A 15557-nucleotide genomic window follows, 5' to 3' on the forward strand; every position below is an offset into this window, starting at 1 on the left:
AAGACATCCCCAAACATAGACAGTCAGACTACAGACATCTTCAGCCTGGCCAGCTGGTGACCCCGATGCCTTACATAATAGAGACTATCTCGTAATGACCCATGATGCCCTATCCACCCTCAACAGATAGCTCCTACACGTAGTCAAGGTTGGCTGGACTTACGTCAACTCTCCTGTCTTAGCTGTTTCAATCCTGGGATTACAGGCATGGAGTCACTGTGCTGTGATTATCCTTTTCCTTTTTATTTTTTATTTTTTTATTTTTTTATTTTTTTTTGGTTTTTCGAGACAGGGTTTCTCTATGTAGCCTTGGCTGTCCTGGACTCACTTTGTAGACCAGGCTGGCCTCGAACTCACAGCGATCCGCCTGCCTCTGCCTCCCGAGTGCTGGGATTAAAGGCGTGCGCCACCACGCCCGGCTTTCCTTTTTATTTTTTAATTAATTTTTTTTTTTTTTTTTTACTTTCCACTATGTGGCTCGGGATGACCTTGGACGTCTGATGCTCCAGCCTCCATCCCTCTGAGTGCTAGAATTACAAGCACACGATTTATGCATGAGGTACTGGGAATCAGACCCAGCGCTGTGTCCTGGAGTTCAATGTGCAATTCTCCTGCCAAGGCTTTTGGAGTAGTTGGGAGCACAAACCCTCTTCAGGTCCAGTTCTCGCTATGGATTCTTTGTAGCCAGAAGCAATTGCACGGAAGGAAAGGTGCTTAAGAGAAAGAAATTTTAAAAAAAGCGAAAACACGGTATAGAAACTCCCATCCGTGCTCCCCAAACTGACAGACACAGATTTATGACCTCGACTGGGTCATTTCTCACCTTGCACTGTGTGGATTCCATGGATTGCAAGTGTGTGTGTATGTGGTTTTTTTGTTTGTTTGTTTGGGTTCCCCCCACACTCCCGAGACAGGGTTTCTCTGTGTAGCCTTGACTGTCCTGGACTCGCTTTGTAGACCAGGCTGGCCTTGAATCCACAGAGATCTACTTGCTTCTGCCTCCTGAGTGCTGGGATTAAAGGCATGGGCCACCATGCCCAGCTCACAAATGTGTGTGTTTAATTGGTTTATTTTATATGAGTGTTTGGCCTGACCCTGCATGGCCACATGCATGCAGTATCTGTGGATGCCAGAAGAGGGAGTCAGGTCCCTGGGAACTAAAAGCTACAGATGGTTGTAAGCCACCATCTCGGTGCTGAAACCGAACCCAGGTCCACTGCAAGAGAAACAAGAATTCTTAACCACTGAGCCACATCAATGCCGCGGGCTCCCGCCCCATCCCCCACCCCCTTCCCTTCCCCCCAACCGTCATCCCCTCACATGTTTTTAAGGATTATGTCTCAAGGGCTTGGGACCTTTGGCTTGGGAACCCATTTCTGGGAGGCATCGTGTGAGGGAAATCGAACTTTGGCCATGTCCTATTTATTCATTTTGTTTTCTTTAGGCATGACGTCACGTATCCTAGGGCAAATCTTCTGTAGCTGAGCCTAGCCCTGAATTTCTGATCCTCCTGCCTCTACCTCCTTACATGTTAGGGACTACAGGTGTCTAACATCGCTCCCAGTTTGACACACCACTTTCAGATTAGACTGGTTAACAACTGGGAATTCGCTTGGTGAAAATTCATCTGAAAAGTCACTAGTGCTGCATACCACTTGCAGCAGGCGGTGCTAGAAGGTACTTGACTTGCCTGGCATTCATGACATCCTGGGCTCGCTTCTCCAGCACTGCCAGACTTTGATTGAGATCGCCGAGGGGGGAGAGAGGGGACACAGTTGGGAGAGGCTTCAGGAGTGCCTTGGGGAGAGGGATATAGGGGAGTAAATAATTGTGAGGGAAGCAGGGATCAAGAACCCACCAGGCTGTGTGACTCTGCGTGAGTTTCACATCCTCTCTGGGCCTCTTTTTCCTCCTGGGTTAGCCCACATCATGTGGCTGATGCAAAAGTTGACTCTGAAGAGGTTTGTAGTCCCTCCCCTACGGGTCTATCCTGAGAGCATGGGGAATGCCACCCTAACCCCAGACCCTACCCCTGCAAGGCTTCCGATTTCTAGTCTGAATGGTAGGATAAAGGGTTTGCAAGCAGAGCTGGAGTAGTGAACGGGACTTACCCGAAGGTCCCAGGTTCAAATCCGGGCCTCTTTTCCAACAAGTCCTGTGACCTTTCTCCGAAGGATTCCCCTGGACTCTGGACTAGATCTCCTTTTTGCCCTCTGTGGACACATGGTCCGAGCCTTGGGTCTCTGCCCTTCACTCAATCGGCTCTTGCCTCACTCTATCTCACCAGGAACCCGACTGATCTCCTGTTTGAGCTCCGCAGTGTGAGGGTCTTGTCTATCTACTTTGTGTGCACAGAGTCCTAACACCGGGTCCTGGGCCTGGCCCATAGCAGTGCTCCGTGGAATTAGGGGACTCTTGAGACTAGAACAGACACTGGGCAGAGAAGGCGGTGGGGGAGGGGGCAGGGGGAGGGGGAGGGGAAGGGAGCAACCTGTGCTAAGACGCCACTAGGAAGAAAGCAGGAAAGTATAAGGAGTCCCTAAAAGGACCAGAAGTAGACCCTGAGTCTAGAAGGCTCTGGGGCTGTGCTCTAAGATTTGAGTCCGGGCTTGCTTTGTTTTCCAAGATTTTATTTCTGTACATATTTGAGTGGCGCAGTGTCGAACTCGGGGCTTCATGCGTGCTGGGCAAGTGTTCCACCAACTGAGCTACCACTACATTTACGGCTAAGCCAGGGAGGGAGTCCATGGGCTACTCCCATGTATAAATAAGATATGTATTTATTCTTATTTCAGGTGTATGGGCACTGTGCCTGCCTGTGTGTCTGTGGTGCACGACATGCATTCCAGTGCCTGTGGTGGCCAGAAGAGGATTTCTGATCCCCTGAAACTGTAGTTATAGGCAGTACTGGGCCTCCATGTGGGTGCCAGGAATTGAACACTCATGTCCTCTGGAAGAACACCCAGTGCTCTTAACCACTAAGTTATCTTTGCATTCTCTTTTCTTAAAAAAAAAAAAAATGTAAGAGCCGGGTGCGATGACGCACACCTTTAATCCTAGCACTCGGGAGGCAGAGGCAGGTGGATCTCTGTGAGTTTGAGGCCAGCCTGGCCTACCAAGTGAGTCTAGGACAGCCAAGGCTAACAAACTGAGAGACCCTGTCTCGAAAAACAAAACAATAAAATAAAATAAAATAAAATTTTAAATTTAAATTTAAAAATTGCATTAGAAAGTGTGTGTGTGTGTGTGTGTGTGTGTGTGTGTGTGTGTGTGTGTGTGAACACCAGAGTGCCTATGAAGAGGTCAGAGGACACTGTAGGAGAGTCAATTCTCTCTTCCCACCATGCAAGTCCTAGATATCAAACTTAGGTCACCAAGCTTGGCACTCAGCATCTCTATTCACAGAACCATCTTGATGGCCTTCCCGGCTCTTTTATATTGTTATTATAACTAGCATTCAATGAGTTAGTATATAAAAATGAAAACTACGGCATTTTCATACACATGGAGTTTAAGATGATCTCCTGGTCCTCTTGGTCCTCTATGCCCTCCCCCACCTGTCCCCTGTCCCCTCCCCCACCTCCCCTTCCCCTCTCCCCTCCTCCTGTCCCCTCCCCCACCTCCCCTTCCCCTCTCCCCTCCTCCTGTCCCCTCCCCCACCTCCCCTTCCTCTCTCCCCTCCTCCTGTTCCTTCCCCCTCCCCCTTTCCCCTCTCCCCTCCTCCTGTCCCCTCCCCCTCCTCCCCTTCCTCTCTCCCCTCCTCCTGTTCCTTCCCCCTCCCCCTTTCCCCCTCCCCTCCCCATTCCTCTCTCTTCTGGTCCCATCCCCACTTGTACCTCTTTCCCCTAGTCTTCCCCCTTTTCACATCACAGGTGCTCTATTACCCTCCCCTCTCCCTCCCTTGCAGCATCTTCTCCTCTCGGGGTCCCTTGCTAGTTTCCTGGCTTCCACCCACACTCACTCCCACGCAATACACATATATAAAAATTGAAAGCCAGAATCCACGTATGAGAAAGAACACGCAGTGTTTGATTTTTTTTTTTCCAAGCCAGAGTTACTTTGTGTAATATGTTTTCCAAGTGCCATCTATTTTCTTGACTTAAAAAGAGATTTATTTTTATCTTGTTTATGTCTGCGCGTGTCTGTGTGTGTCTCTCTCTGTGTGTTGGCCCACGGAGGCCTGAATGGGCTTTGGATCCCTTGAGTCACAGGTGTTTGTGAGCCACCTACAGTGGTTCTGGCATCTGGACTCCTGTCATCATGAAAGAGCAGTGACTTTTCGGGCCGGGCATGGTGGCGCACGCCTTTAATCCCAGCACTCGGGAGGCAGAGGCAGGCGGATCGCTGTGAGTTCGAGGCCGGCCTGGTCTACAAAGTGAGTCCAGGACAGCCAAGGCTACACAGAGAAACCTTGTCTCAAAAAAAAAAAAAAAAAAAAAAAAAAAAAAAAAAAAAAAAAAAAAAAGAGCAGTGACTTTTCTTAATGTTGAACCATTTCTCTAGTCTGAGTACTTTCCTCTCTCTCTCTCTCTCTCTCTCTCTCTCTCTCTCTCTCTCTCTCTCTCTCTCCTCCTTTCTCAACAGGGCCTCATGTGTCCAAGGCTGACCCCAAACTCACCATGTAGCTAATGCTATCCTTGGACTCCTGATTTTCCTGCCTCCATCTCTGGAGTGTTAGGATTATAGGTGGATGACGCACCAGGCTTGGAGGCTCCCCTCCTCCCCCTGGGAATTTCAATTAACAGGCACGAAGATTGCAAGTGCAAGGCCGGCCTGAGGGACTTATTAAAAACTGGAGCCGAGGACAGAGGGTATAGCTCAGTTGCTAGAATTCTGTGCTGGGATGCGCAAAAAACCCTGTACGCTAGTCACTTTTCTGTTGTGATGATGGAGCGCCGTGACTGACCCAGACAATGTATAGAAGAAAGGGTTATTCTGGCTTCTGGTCCCAGCAAGATAATAGTCCACGGTGGTGCAGCTGAGGCAGCAGCCAGGGTGCCTGGAGCCGAAGCTGAGAGCTTTGCCTCTACTGTAAGCGCCAAGGCAGAGAGAGCGAACTAGAAATTAGTCTTTAAACTCTCAAAGCCTGCTTCTAGTGAAATACTTCCTCCAGCAAGGTCACACCTTCCCAAGCTCCCAAACGGCACCACCATCAGCTGGAGACCAAGTGTTCAACGTCCTGCACGATGGGGGATGGCTCATTTACACCACCGCACGCTGGGCTGGACTCTGCAGTACCGAGTAACGCCCGGCATGATAGCCCACGCCTGTCATCCCAGCACTCTGCAGGTGAACGCGAGAGGATCAGGAGTTCAAAAGCCTCCTCAGCTACCTAGCGAGTTCCAGGCCAGCCTTACCTTTAAAGAAGGGGGGGGGGGGAGAGGGGGGAATAGATCAGTGGTGGAAGCAAGTACTGCTCTTGCAGAAGACTGAAGTTAAGTTCCCAGCACCCAGATGGCGACCACCAGTAACTCGACTTCCAGGCGTTGTGACGCCTCTCCTGGTCTTTTCAGTGGTCCACATAAACTAATGAAGGCGCGTAGATATTCATATGTAAATACATTTACAAATAGCTGGAGAGGGGCTGGCGAGACATCTCAGCAGACGTCTCTGCTGCCAAGCCTGATGGCTCGAGTTCAATGTCCAGGGCGCATGAGGTAGGACAGAACCAATACCCCAAACCATCCTCTTATCTCCACATATAGGCCATGGCATGCCCACAGTACGTGTGCACGCACACACATACACACACATATACATACACACATACACACACACACACATACACACACATACACACACACACATACACATACACACATACACACACACATATATACATACACATACACATACACACACATACACACACACACACATACACATACACACACACACATATATACATACACACACATACACACACACACATACACATACACACATACACACACACATATATACATACACACACATATGAAATTAATCCATGTAACGATAATTAGTCCACCAACCAGTCCAGCTGGTCAGTTATTGGGGGATCGAGGGGGGTCGCAACCTGTACATAAAGACATGGGCGGGAGAGAGACAGTAGCTCAAGCGAACAATTGCTTGTCAAGAGCTCGTTTATTAAAGGTAAGGGCAGGCTTTTTAAAACCTGCTTTAGGGCGGGCGGGGTACGCAAGGGAGTAGTGGAAAAGTACAAAATCTTCTGGGTTGAGCCCCGGGAACATTTGCAAGGGGAGGGGTCTTTCAGGTGAGACAAAGCAGGATATCTCTGTGGTTATCTTAGGATCAGATCGCTGTCTTCTCAGGACTAAGCCGGATGCCTTGCATACCTAATGAGTGGCCCAGCAGGATGTTGGCTGCAAATACTGAATGGGTGGGAGTCGGCCTCAGGCCTTTTGGTCCCTGGCATCTTCACCCCTTTTGTTTACTTTGGCCTGAGGGAGACCTTACAGCCCAGCGAATGACCTTTAGGAGGTCACCAGTCATTGTTACAGGATGGCGGTATATTTAAGAATCACTAATGTCCAATGTTTCAGGACAACAGTTATTCTGGACCGGCCAAATTCCCAAGGAGAGGGGGCCTCGCGATGGCCTGAGCCTGCTAGAGGATCGATGCTCAATCTTACCACGCCTATGGTCTGTCCTCCCACCAAGGACCGACCGACGTCTGATAACCGAGACTTATTCGATCGCTCCGTCTCTGACTTACCAGGCGCTATCGCGGGTCAGGTCAAGGTGGGCTCAGGCCAAAAGATATAGGGGAGGGCTTGCACAGGTTTACCAAAGGCACCGAGGGCACAACCAGGCTCACCATCCAGCATTCTGCATCCTCGGGAACTGCAAAGGCCGCCCATAGGAACTGCAAAGGCCGCCCGTAGTTAACCGACTGAGGCGTAGGTGAAATCTCCTGGATGGAAATAGAAGTCTCATTTGAGTCCTCAGTCTCCAGGCTGCGGTAGTGAACCTGGATATTCTTGGTGGCAGCTTCAACCTGACTTTTAACAAACCCTGTAAGACGGTTTAAAGTCCATGGGCCAAAGGATAATAGAAGGAGAACACCAACGAGGGGCCCGAGCAGGGTGAGGAGAAGGGTAGTAAGCCAGGGGGAGGCAAGGTTAGGGTTGGGGAAATTCCCCCTTTCAGAAAATTTAAAAATGAGTCGGGGTCATGAATAGTAAAACGGGGAAGAAGAATAACAAGGACACACCAGTCTTTGGAGGAAAGGAAGGTAGGGGCATAGACGATCGAGGTTAAACCAGAGGAACAAGCAAAATGGGTGTTATTTGGCGCGAGAATGTAGGGGAGGGAGAGGTCGGGAATGACAGTCTGGGCGCGAACGTCGCTGAGGGGAAGAGGTTGGGGGAGGGAGCATATGGGGACCCAGGAGGCAAGTACCTATGCCGGAAACAGGCTGGAGGGTAATGCGATTGTCGGGAGCTAAGCCGGTGAGGGTGGGGTAACATTAGTAAAGAGCAAGGTGGAAAGAAGAGCAATACCCTCGTAAAAGGGCGGGGAGGGGGAGAAACACATCCAACATTCAGGAAATGACAAGGAGGAGTCATTCTTTTTTTTTTTTTTTTTTAAGGCCCATATGGAGGCATTTGTCAACTGGGGAATGACATCAGCCGAACTGGGGGGGGGGGCCCACGGGGAGGGTAGGTCGGAAGGGAGGGGGAGGGAGGCATGGGGGTGGCGGGTTTAGGCGGGGGGGGGGGGGGGGGCGGGTCAGGAGCAGGAACGGGAACAGAATGATGGAAAATATGATTAGGCCCAACCACTGCAGCGCCCTTACTGGGTACCTTTTTCAGGAGGTGTAACCAAAACGTAAGTCCAAAATCGTACTCTGATTTATAAACACGGAGGCCCCATTTAAATCCACGACCCGTCCAAATGGCACGTTTACCGGGCTCAGTGAAGCGAATGGTCAGGGGGTTGCACCAGCCATTGGTGACTGAACGAGCTACATTGCAAAGGTCTTTAAGGGTCCCAAGAAGAGGATGGCTTCCAGTACGTGTCGCCAGTGGTCTCACACCCCCAAGAGGCACAGTAAAAATCTTGGGCCCCACCACAGCGATGAGAGGGTCCCGGGAAAACATAGAGCCCTCCGGCCCAAGCAATCCCATCTTGGTGTAAGGTTTTGTGGAGCATGATGCGCTCCAGGTCATTACAGCAGCCGGGACTGGGACCACCAACCGAGCGAGAGAAAAAAAATGTCTTCCACGCCCCAAGAAGAGGGGCCTCCCAGGGCCAGGGCACAGAGGTCAACCTGTAAATCGAGCCACTGGGGATTAATGCCCTGAGAGGAGGAGGAACTAACAATATCTCCCGCTTGGTTAATAATGACCCAGGTAAAATTATAGATTGTATAAGGCTGAGGTTGGCGCAGGAATGCGGCGAGAATCACTTCAGGAAGGCAGAGGCAAAGGAGCGACGCGGTGAGTAGCAACATGATGAATCGGCGGTATCTTTTTTATCCTAAAAAAGAGCACAATTACATCTTTTCCTCAGGGGAGTTCCCTGGGAGAGGGGGGTTAAAAGGTTTGACTAGGCGCTCAGGTAACCAGCGCGCATTTTGTTCTTTCTGATCATAAATGCAGGCATGACCTTTGCCCCAAATAAGGACTGGGTCGGGTCCATGCCATCGGTGGGTCAGTGGATCCTTCCACAGAGCCTTGGCATAGGTGGAGGAGGTGGAGGAGTGCCAAAGGCGATCGGCCGCCGAATGGCCAAGATCATCCTTTTGTAGAAAATTTAGGATGAACAATGCATGATTGAGAAGCAGGCGAGGCCCTGCTGTAGAGGGATATAGGATTCCTTTGGAAAACTGTAATTTATTAAGCATTGCTTTAAGTGTCTGATGGGCCCTCTCGACAATTCCTTGTCCTTGGGGATTGTAAGGTATCCCCGTAACATGTTTAATCTGTAGTTGGGCACAGAAGGACTTGAAGGCAGAGCTTGTATACCCAGGGCCGTTATCAGTCTTTAAGGTATAGGGTTTGGGGGCAACAGTAAGGCAATATAAAACATGATCAATAACATCTCTAGTAGACTCTCCATCGTACAATAAGGCAATACAAAACATGATCAATAACATCTCTAGTAGACTCTCCATCGTACAATAAGGCAATACAAAACATGATCAATAACATCTCTAGTAGACTCTCCAGCGTGCGGAGAGGCGCAAATAAATCCACTAAAAGTATCTATAGACACATGAATATACTTAAGTTTCTTAAAAGAGGAAAAATGAGTAACATTCATTTGCCAGACCTGTCCAGGCATGAGGCCACGAGGGTTGACTCCCGTATGTGGCTCGGGAAGAAAGGTGACACATGCCTGGCATTCTTTAACAATAGCCCGGGCTTGTTTCCGAGTGATGGAGAACATGTGGCGAAGGCTTTGGGAATTAAGGTGGTGGAGGGCGTGAGCCTCCCTGGCCATAGCAACGGGGTCGCTGGCAGATGGAACGGCCAGCCCTGAAAGCAGGGGGCGCGTGGCTGAGTCCACCTGGGCATTAAGTGTAGTCAGAGGCCCTGGCAGGGTAGAGTGAGCGCGAATATGACCAACAAAAAAAGGCTGAGAGCGCAAAAGAATAAGCTGTTGGATACGGGAGAAGAGAGGGGAGGCATTAGTAGCAGGCTTAATACGAGGAACCGTCTCGAGGAGTGGAACAGAGGACGCGACATAGGCACTATCAGTATATAGATTAAAGGGAGTATGGGGAAGCAATGTAAAGGCGTGTGCGACAGCTTCCAGCTCAACAAGCTGAGCAGAGGTATGGGGGGTTTGTTTTTGCAGGATAGCTCCGTCCACAGAGAGGGCAGCAATCCCGGTAGAGTAACCATCAGTAAAAACCAGGGAAGCTTGGGGGAGGGGTCTGGAGCGGGTGACTCTCGGGAAGATGACAGGTTGTCGCTGCAGGAATTGAATTAGTTTATCTGGGGGATAATGATTATCTAATAGGCCGCAAAAAGAAATACAGGAGACCGCCCAATCATCTGAATTTTGAAAAAGCCACCTTATTTGTGTGGCCGAGTAAGGCGTGATAATAGAGTGAGGGTCCCTTCCGAAGAGCCTGGTGGCCGCTTCCTGCCCCTGCCAAATGAGAGACGCAACCAGAGTAGGATAAGTAGGAAGGACCTTAGTGGAGGAGGAGGGGAGATGAAGCCAAAAAAGAGGGGCCGTTGCCAGAGCAGTCCTGTGGGGGCAAAGAGGGAAGGAAAAATTATGAGCGCGAAAGGCTGGGTAGGGTCAGGAGCCGTTCCACCACCTTTCTGTTCTCCCTCCGAACCTGAGGACTCATGCTCACTATCAGAATCTACAAGGGCCGCGGACGACTGGGAGGGTATAGGGGCAGGTGGCTCTCCCGAAGCAGCGCCTGAATCAGTGGCCTCAGTTTTCGCCCCGCTCAGGGCGGGTTGGCTCTGGGAACGGGTGACAGGGAAAATAAACGGGGCTGTGGAGGAAATGCGCGTTGTTAAAAGTGAAAGCCGTTGTTGAAGTTGAAGAATCTTCGTCGCATGGGAGATCTGGTGTTGGAGATGGGCCTCCGTCTGGCAAAAGCAGTTTGGGAGGGAACAAGGTGGCGGGAGCCGGGAGGCAGGGTAGGGTTTAGCAAGGGGAGAGGGAAGAGTGAGCAAGGTAGAGGAGGGAAAGGTTGGCGCCGCGCGGAGGAGGCCATCATCGGAATGATATCGAGCAGCCTCCTCCTCAAGGGTGGCAGCAGCATCCGGATCCAAGGGCTCATCTGGGGCCTGAGAAAGGAAAATGGCGGAATGGCGGGAGGCGCGTGAAGGGGCGAACAGGAGAGGTTGGCGGACCGGACCGGACAGAGGGTGCCTTTTTGGGGGAAAAACAGGGGCACAAAGTGGTGAACACCCGCGTTCCATAGTGGAAATGGGGTCCTCATAGGTGGGAGGAAGCGACGGATAAAGATGGCGGGGGGAAAGGGAAGGCTTGGACGCAGGCACAGGGGAAAGATTTTTTAAGGGCTCCGAGGATGTAGGAGGAACAGAATCGGGGGGCATGTCAATGAACGTAAGAGAGGAACCCTGCAGAGAGGAACAGGAAGGAACACGAGAAGGAGGGAGAGATTCGCGCAGGCAGAGTTCAGCCACGGAGAGGAGCTGCCTCTGTCCGCTTTCGTTTTCTCTGGACTCAATTATGTCCCGTATAAGGCCCCAATAAGAAAAAATACTGTTCGACACCGCTGTATTACCATCTTTTTTAATAAGTGCATTAAGCTCACGCCCCACCTTTTGCCACTTTTCAGAATGAATAGTAGGTCCATCAATCATGAACCAGGGACAGGTCTGGTCAATAAAAACAAAAAACTCAATCAAATGTTTCTTTTTTACCCTAATACCCCTCTCTCTGAGTACGTCCTTTAAGCCTCTTATGAACTTTGCTTCCTTGGACAGCGAATGGCCCATTCTTGAGATATGCGAACGGATGACTCACCTAATGACGAAGCCGGCCGGGCGAACTCGGCTGGTCATGAAAACTCCTGTGGACCGGTCCCTTAATCCGTTCGGGAAGAAACCCGCTCCTCGAGCCCCACGTCGGGCGCCAGATAATTAGTCCATGTAACGATAACTAGTCCACCAACCAGTCCAGCTGGTCAGTTATTGGGGGATCGAGGGGGGTCGCAACCTGTACATAAAGACATGGGCGGGAGAGAGACAGTAGCTCAAGCGAACAATTGCTTGTCAAGAGCTCGTTTATTAAAGGTAAGGGCAGGCTTTTTAAAACCTGCTTTAGGGCGGGCGGGGTACGCAAGGGAGTAGTGGAAAAGTACAAAATCTTCTGGGTTGAGCCCCGGGAACATTTGCAAGGGGAGGGGTCTTTCAGGTGAGACAAAGCAGGATATCTCTGTGGTTATCTTAGGATCAGATCGCTGTCTTCTCAGGACTAAGCCGGATGCCTTGCATACCTAATGAGTGGCCCAGCAGGATGTTGGCTGCAAATACTGAATGGGTGGGAGTCGGCCTCAGGCCTTTTGGTCCCTGGCACACATACACACACACATACACACATGCACACACACATACACACATATATACATACACACACATACACACACATGCACACACACATACACACATATATACATACACACATACACACATATATACATACACACATACACACACACATACACACACACACATACACACACACATACATACACATGCACACACACACACATACACCCATATATACATACACACACATACACACATGCACACATACACACATACACACATATACACATACACACACATGCATACACACACACGTGCACACACACACACACACACACACACACACACACACACATGAAAGCATAGCTCCGGGAAGTGGCTTCTTGGCACAGTGCTTGCCTCTCATCCATGAAGGCCTGTGTTCCATACTTATCACCACAACTGTAATCCCAGCACTTGGGAGGCGGAGGCAGGAGGATCGGGAGTTCAAGGTCATCCTCAGTTTTATATTGTGTTTGAGGCCCGTCTAGAATACGTTAGATCCTGTCTCAAATCGACAGCCAAACCCCTTTGAACAACGGAACTTCAAAAGTCGCCAGAGTCCTGGGACTCGGGCCCATAAAATAGAAGAAAGGAAGGAAGGAAAGACAGGTACTTAAACTGGGTTCTTTTGCAAAGCCCACACCCCCACTTGAATGAGAACTAGCCTTGTCCAAAACTCCTCTTCCTACTAATATCCATGCTTAAATCTCTGTTAAAAAATACCTCTCCCTGGTCTGGAGAGATGGCTCAGTGGCTAAGAACACTGGCTGCTCTTCCAAAGGTCTTGAGTTCAATTCCCAGCAAGCATATAGTGGCTCACGACCATTTTCACTTGGGATCTGATGCCCTCTTCTGGCGTGTAGGTGTACATGCAGAGAGAGCACTCATATGTAAAGTAAATAAATAAATCTCTTTTTTGTTTGTTTGTTTGTTTTTCGAGACAGAGTTTCTCCGTGTAACATTGGCTATCCTGGACTCACTCTGTGGCCTCTGCCTGCCGAGTGCTGGGATTAAAGGAGTGTGCCACCCACGACTCTGTTTCATACTGAGTCCTTCTGAAATTCTTTTCTGTTGCAAAGTCAAGAATCCCAGTTTACCGGAGCAGAAGTCTCAGACGAGAACTCAGGCTGCAGCCGGAGGCAGTGGGAAGCTGAGTTTCCAGCATCTTCTGCCACTGACAAGACCTGGGCACACATCAGAAGGTCCTGGCCAGCACCCCAACTTCTGGCTCTGTCCATCTGGGTTAAGGCCTGACAATTTACATCCCTAATAAACGCCCAGGTGAGGCTGAGTTGCTGTTGTTGTCGATGGCCTAGGTCTGTCTGTCTACCTGCTTGTCTGACAGGATCTCATATAGCTCGGGCTGGCCAGGAATTCAATATGTAGCCAAGGATTACCTTGAATTCTTGATCCTCTTGTCTGGCACTGGGAGTTCACACACACACACACACACACACACACACACACACACACACACACCACACACACACACACACTACCCCCAGCCCTCCCCTCCCCCCCACTCCATCAGACAGTAGCCTGAACTTTTCTGCAAGTTTGAAAGGTTTCATAATAAGACGACAAGAATCCGTCACAGAGACGCAGGGTGATTCCCAGGGGAGCAGGGCCTGAGGGGGGACCTGAGGGGCAGGATGCAGCGCTGTGTGGGAGAATGCCTAGGATAGCCACTTCTGACCTAGATATTTTTAGGCTGAGGCAGAGCCCATGGGAAAATGCTTTCTGCTCCCTGGGCTGCCCTCAAGGCTTGTATGTGGGAGGCCTGGGACCCTGGGGAGCAGGGGCAGAGTCTGGCATGGGTGGGTATGCCTCCACTTCTAGGACAGAGAGTTCTTTTAAAAAGTTTAGTTATCGGTTTTGCGTTCGGGTGGGCCTGTGTGCCCAGCTGTATGCATGCGCGGGGCCCACAGCTCAACTTTGTGAAGTGGCTGGTCTCCTTCCGCCTTTAGGTGGGTCATGGGGATTGCACTCAGGCCTTTGGGGTTTGTGGCGATCATTTTTATCTGCCATATAGCATTTCCTCTTTAATTAACTTTTTTTTTTTAGTGCACATGGCCAGTGCTTTATTTTTATTTTTTAATATATTTTATTAATTTATTCATATTACATCTCAATTGTTATCCCATCCCTTGTGTCCTCCCATTCCTCCTTCCCTCCCATTTTCCCTTTACTCCCCTCCCCTATGACTGTGACTGAGGGGGACCTCCTCCCCCTGTATATGCTCATAGGGTATCAAGTCTCTTCTTGGTAACCTGCTATTCTTCCTCTGAGTGCCACCAGGCCTCCCCATCCAGGGGACGTAGTCAAATATGGTGCACCAGAGTCCGTGTGAAAGGCAGACCCCACTCTCCACTCAACTGTGGGGAATGTCCTGTCCGTTGGCTGGATCTGGGTAGGGGCTGGAAGTTTACTGCACGTATTGTCTAATTAACTTTTTATTAACTTGTTGTTTTTCGAGACAGGGTCTCTCTGTGTAGACTTGGCTGTCCCAGACTCACTCTGTAGACCAGGCTGCGACCCTTTAGTATAGTTCCTAATGCTGTGGTTACCCCTGACCAAAAAAAAAAAAAAATCATTTCATTGCTACTTCATAACTGTAACTTTCTACTGTTGTGAATTATAATGTACATATCTGATATGAGGATTGTGTAATGTGCGGCCCCTGTGAAATGGTTGTTCGACCGCCCAAAGGCGTCATGACCCGTAAATTGAGAACCATTGTACTAGAGATAGAGGTGGAGGGGGGTGTCATTGGTTTTGCTCAGTGATGGATTCTGGTGTCTGGTATACAGTAGGTGCACAATAAAAACATGCCGTGTAAGCCGGGCGGTGGTGGCGCACGCCTTTAATCCCAGCACTTGGGAGGCAGAGGCAGGCGGATCGCTGTGAGTTCGAGGCCAGCCTGGTCTACAAAGTGAGTCTAGGACAGCCAAGGCTACACAGAGAGACCCTGTCTTGAAAAACCAAAAAAAAAAAAAACAAACAAACAAACAAACAAACAAAAAAACAAAACATGCCGTGTAGTACTGGAGCCTACCCTTGGGGACTCCTGACCTTTACCCTGCAAATCTGGCTGAGTAGGAACTTCCAGTGGTGGCGACTCTACCTGGGGGCTTGGGTGTGCCAGGGCTGCAGCCCTATGGCATGTAGGCAGAAGTCACACTGACACAGGCACACAGAGATCTCTGGGCCCAATTTCGAGACAACCCCCCACCCCAGGGGCTGCATGGACCCTCAGGTGCATAGCTGGATGCACTAAATGAGAAATACAGATCAGAACAAATCCCTCAAGTCTGCAAGGGGATGGATGAGTCACCCTGGGAAGGTGGGTGAGCCCTAACACCGTGCCTATGCCACCAGGTAGCTGGGTAGCTGGCTGAGAGCTGATATAGAAAGGCAAGGTGAGGGGCTGGAGAGATGGCTCAGTGGTTAAGAGCGCGGCCTGCCTTTCCAAAGGTCCTGAGTTCAATTCCCAGCAACCACATGGTGGCTTACAACCATATG

The sequence above is a fragment of the Acomys minous genome (genome assembly GCF_964271855.1).
Source record: "Acomys minous genome assembly, chromosome: 20".
NCBI classification, from domain to species: domain Eukaryota; kingdom Metazoa; phylum Chordata; class Mammalia; order Rodentia; family Muridae; genus Acomys; species Acomys minous.